The following is a 5,434-nucleotide window of genomic DNA, read 5'->3' as shown; positions in this document are numbered from 1 at the left end:
ACTTGTACTCGGCAAAAGTGCTTTATCCGTACCGGATACTCGTTTCAGCCGGGTCCTCGGATCACCCCTAGGTGGTAGATTCATGCTTTGGGTTTTTTTTTCTGCACATGGGACAGGGTGACTGCACTGTATTAAGGAGAGGATGACCAGGGCCATGTGAGATTTTGGGGAACAACCTCCTTCTCTCAGAGTATTGAAGATGGGTCGAGGCTGGGTCTTCCAACATGACAATGACCCAAAGCACACAGCCACGAGAACCAAGGAGTTGCTCTGTAAGAAGCATATCAAGGTTCTGGCGTGGCCTAACCAGTCTCCAGATCTAAACCGAATAGTAAATCTTTGGAGGGAGCTCCAACTCCGTGTTTCTCAGCAACAGCCCTAAACCCTGACTGATCTAGAGAAGATCTGTGTGGAGGAGTGGGACAAAATGCCTTCTGCAGTGTGTGCAAACCTGGTGAAAAACTACAGGAAACGTTTGACCTCTGGAATTGCAAACAAAGGCTACTGTACCAAATATTAACACTGATTTTCTCAGGTGTTAAAATACTTATCTGCAGCTGTATCATACAAATAAATAGTTTAAAAAATCCAACATTGTGATTTCTGGATTTTTATTTTTAGATCATGTCTCTCAGAGTGGACATGTACCCATGATGACAATTTCAGTCCCCTACATGATTTCTAAGTTGGAGAACTTGCAAAATAGCAGGGTGTTCAAATACTTATTTTCCTCACTGTATATTTACAGCTCTGGAAAAAATGAAGATACCACTCCTTTATTTGTCTTAAATCAGTACCTCTACATGTATGGCAATCATTCCACTCCAGTGGCTGTTAAATTCCAACACAGGCACACCTCCTTCTACTCAATGAGGTGCTGAAGTGATCACCTGAGCCAAATCTTATTTACCAAGGTAAAGTATAAAAGCCATTGCTGTGGTCATCACTATCCTCTTGCAATAGGGCCTGCTGGATGGCAAAAACAGGGCTACTAGTACCACACAGGTAATCTAAACAAAAAAAGGAACAATTGACTATGCCAAAAGAGTTAAAAAGAAAAGTTTTGAGTGAGGAAAAGAAGGGTTCAATTCTGGCTTTACTTGCAGAAGGGTATAGTGAGCGTCAGGTTGCTTCCAACCTTAACATTTCAAAGACGGCAGTTCATAAGAACAAGGTCAAGCAACAGACATTGGGGACAACAAAGCTACAGACTGGAAGAGGGCAAAAATGATTGTCCACTGACCGGGATGACCGCCAACTCATTCGCATGTCGCTCAAAAACCGTACGATAACATCAAGTGATTTACAAAAAGAAGGGCAAACAGCATCTGGGCTGAAGTGCACAGCAAGGACTGTGCAAAACAGGCTGCTAGAAGCAGGGCTGAAGTCGTGCAAAGCCAGAAAAAAGCCCTTCCTCAATGAGAAGCAAAGACAACCCAGGCTAAAGTTAGCAAAAGACCATAAGGATTGGACCCCAGAGGACTGGAGTAAGGTCTTCTTCTCTGATGAGTCAAATTTTCAGCTTTACCCAACACCTGGTCGTCTAATGGTTAGACTGAGACCTGGAGAGGCCTACAAGCCACAGTGTCTGGCCCCCACTTTTAAATCTGGTGGAGGATCAGTGATGATCTGGGGGTGCTTCAGTAAGGCTGGAATTGGGCAGATTTGTCTTTGTAAAGGATGAATGAATCAAGCATTGTACAAGGTTATCCTGGAAGAAAGCTGATTCCCTCTGCTCTCACACTGTTCCCAAACTCTGAGGATTGTTTTTTCCAGCAGGAAAACGCTCCATGCCACACAGCCAGGTCAATCAAGGTGTGGATGGAGGACCACCAGATCAAGACCCTGTCATGGCCAGCCCAATCTCAAGACCTGAACCCCATTGAAAACCTCTGGAATTTGATCAAGAGGAAGATGGATGGTCACAAGCCATCCAACAAAACTGAGCTGCTTGAATTTTCATGCCAGGAGTGGCATAACAGCCAATCACCCGACAGCAATGTGAAAGACTGGTGGAGAGCATGCCAAGACGCATGAAAGCTGTAATTAAAAATCAAGGTTATTCCACCAAGTATTGATTTCTGAACTCTTCCTAAGTTAAAATATTAGTATTGTGTTGTTTAAGAATGAATTTGAACGTCTTGGGTTACATATGTAACCCCTGTTCCCAGAGATAGGGGAACGAGACACTGCGTCAGTGACGACACTATGGGAACGCCTCTAAGCGTGGCAGGGCTGAATGCAAATGAAAACTATTCCAATCCTATTGGTTTTGGTGAGAACGGTAACCGTAGGGGTATATAAGCACGCCGGCACATAGCTCATTAGCTCTTTCTATGAAGCAAGGCACTCCAGGCGAGGCGAGGTGCGGCGAACCGATGCAGTCTCCCAAAATAGGGAATGTTAATGTTTCTGTTCATTCCAAATATTCAGTTTCTTAAAATTAAAACAAACAATGACTATTTGTGGCCACTGGTATTTTGCTTTCCTGTTATTGACTAAGCCAGAAAGCTACACTGTTGGTTCCATTTAAGGCTCTGGTAACCAGGATCTGGTAATACAGAAATTGGGTATTTGGATCACAGTGATCCAGTCCTATGTTCCTTTAAAAAACGGTCATAAAAGTAAGCTCACTCAAAAAATTGAAACGTTGACTTTAATTAAATTTATTATTTCAACAGGTTCCACGTATTTTTTTTAGGTTAGTTAAAAACTAAAATATTAAGGTAATTTAATTTAATTAATTCATGTTACAGTAACACAATGATTGTTAATTCAGCCAATTAATTTTTTTAACTTTAGATTAACAAGATACATTTAAGCTTAACCAAATAAAGTCAGGTATGTCACATGAACCTAAATAATATATGAACAGGCTACATATTTTACTTATGTCACTTCAGCATATATCTTCTTTGTAGTCTTGAAATAATATATTTAAGTAGGGTTAATGAAAACATAATGTTTTCATCCAATACAAATTTTACTATTTACTTTTACATATTTCAAGTATGTCAACAGGTTCCACACAAATTAATTTGGTAAACCGAACATATTTTTCTTAATTCCTTTATTCACCAACACAGCACATTTTGGTGCAATTGTACTACAGTAACATTACAATGCAGTAAATTTTGAACCAGGCCTGCACAATTCAGGGAAAAATATGAATCAGCATTTTTATTTAGCTAGCTGATATCACGATTCTCTGCCACGATTTTTTCTCACGAAGTGTAATGTTTATTGCACACATGAACCATGACAAAACAAAACTAATAGGCAGGACCAAACATTTTTTTGCCACCTATAGCGCCATATTCATTCATGAATACACACATTATATATACATATATACACAAACATATATATATATATATATATATATATTTTACCACAAGCCTGGGAACATAGAGACTTCAATGAAGAGAAGGGAGAGCATCGCAGCGCTAAATGGTATGTTTCAAACTCCCAGAAGAAAGTAGTAGCGTTTGTGTTGCAGTTGGCTCACAAAATTAAATGAGAATTCTTTTTTTTTTTTTAATCAAACTTATTTTGAAAATAAATCGTGACAGGGTGAATAGAGATCGCGATATAAAGATTAATCATGCAGACCTAATTTGAACACATGTACATATATCCAACATAGAATAACAGCTGAAAATATTAGTGGATTGATTAGTTTGACAGAAAATGTATCAATAATATAGGAAAAAGAGCCAACATAAATGAGAATATTTTGTGGTTTCGTACTGAATCTTATTTGTGAACTGTGAAAGATAAGACATTTTAGGTTGAACCTTGGTGTATAAAATCTAAAAAGGTCAGTTTCCAAAAGCCCTAACAACTAATAGAAAAACTGAACAGATAAGTTATGAAACAATGTTAGTTGAAGCTCCAAATCTCAAACAGTTGTCATCTTCCTTAATATAGAAGAACAATCCACCAAAATGTCCCTTTGTGTCTGTATATATGGTTTAACAAACTGATTTAAAGTATTCACATTTGTTTTTAACAAAATAATGGTCCGTCTACAGCCTGGCCACTGATCGCCTCCAAATCAGTGATTGGCTCATTCACACAGTTTGTTCTTGAGTAGCTGTACCTTAGTTGAGAGTCTGCTAGCATCCATTTGACGGAAGAGCTTCTGAATTACTTCAAAAAGGCTTTCAGTTCCTTGGGATAACTGAGGTTCAGTGTATAAATTACACCCACTAAGAGTGCACATGCACAGGCGATGTCTCCCAAGTTGTGCAGTACTTCAACATCCTCAATCACAATTCCAACATCAGCTGAAGGAGTGGTGGCATCACCTCCCTCAACACTGATGCTGTAGATGGCAAAGGTGAGCTGTTCATGCTCCCTCTCAGCAGCTACAACATTTGTGTCCTTTAAAGAGGAAAGAGAGAAACTATAAATTAGAAACACATTCCCCCCAGAATTACAAAAAGTACATTTTGCAATTCAATTCATTTTATTGAAATATCATCAGACCTTAAACAGTGCTATTACAGTGCTATTATTATTGTTTACAAATAAGATGTAGTGTATGGAGGACCGAGTCTACCATATTTAAGAATAAATACAGAAATAAATAAATGCTCAATAAATAAATAAGTATACAATTAATTGCCCCAAAAAATACAATGAACAAATAAATGTTGGTAGAAATTAAATTATACAGTGAGACATAAATGTATATATCTCTTTTAATTAGCTTCTTTATATATTTACCTTTGTAATAATTACCTTATTTATTTATTGTCCGTTATAATCTTCAACTTTATTTAGTAATTACCTATTTTTAAAATGTATTTATTTCTGTCTTCCTGTCACATTTACATTTCTGTATGCATTTCTACCTAATTAATGCAAATGAGGAGGGGCGGGTCTTAAGGGGCCAACTTCTGCCCATTGGTTGGTTAGCATTTCACTGCACGGTCGAATTTACATGCCACCGGACACACACACACAACAAAGATGGCTACCTACGGAGAAGTTGTCAGTGAGCTGAGACATTTAGCAACTGTTTTTGAAAACAATACTAACGTTATAAGTAATGACTTTATAATTTTTCGTTTAGACGCTCTGACAGAACGTGTGTTTCAGTTAGCGGCACACATGGACACAGATGTCGACAATATAGTTTTTCATAATCTTGAGGAAGCGGCCTATGTTCTCAATTCGGTTGCTAACGTTAACCACACACCTGGGGATAGCTGGTCGCCCTGCTTCTATGCTGCCTGTGGACGCCGTGGAAGGACTTCTACATGCGGGTTTGCCTGTGGGTGCCATTGCAAGGCTTTTTGGAGTCAGTGAAACAACAGTTCGTCGTCGGATGGCAGAGAATGTCATAAGGTGAGTGTACCATTACATGTGATGCCAATAGAACCAGTGTGTGTAACGTTACCAATTCACAAGAATGACACAGGAGAAA

At 38.8% G+C, this 5,434-nt stretch overlaps 1 long non-coding RNA gene across 1 annotated transcript in view; it reads left to right on the top strand.

Moving 5' to 3' along the window:
- LOC117947712 overlaps positions 1-5,434 on the top strand; it is a 22,383-nt gene that overhangs the window by 1,454 nt on the left and 15,495 nt on the right. Inside the window, exon 2 of the long non-coding RNA XR_004657302.1 lies at positions 3,870-3,881. This is a non-coding gene — a long non-coding RNA (uncharacterized LOC117947712). The remainder of the gene's footprint in view (positions 1-3,869; positions 3,882-5,434) is intronic.

The sequence above is a fragment of the Etheostoma cragini genome, chromosome 7 (genome assembly GCF_013103735.1).
Source record: "Etheostoma cragini isolate CJK2018 chromosome 7, CSU_Ecrag_1.0, whole genome shotgun sequence".
In the NCBI taxonomy this organism is placed as follows: Eukaryota; Metazoa; Chordata; class Actinopteri; order Perciformes; family Percidae; genus Etheostoma; species Etheostoma cragini.
The sequence above is the reverse complement of the archived record's forward strand: the minus strand, read 5'-3'. Positions and strand labels throughout refer to the sequence as shown.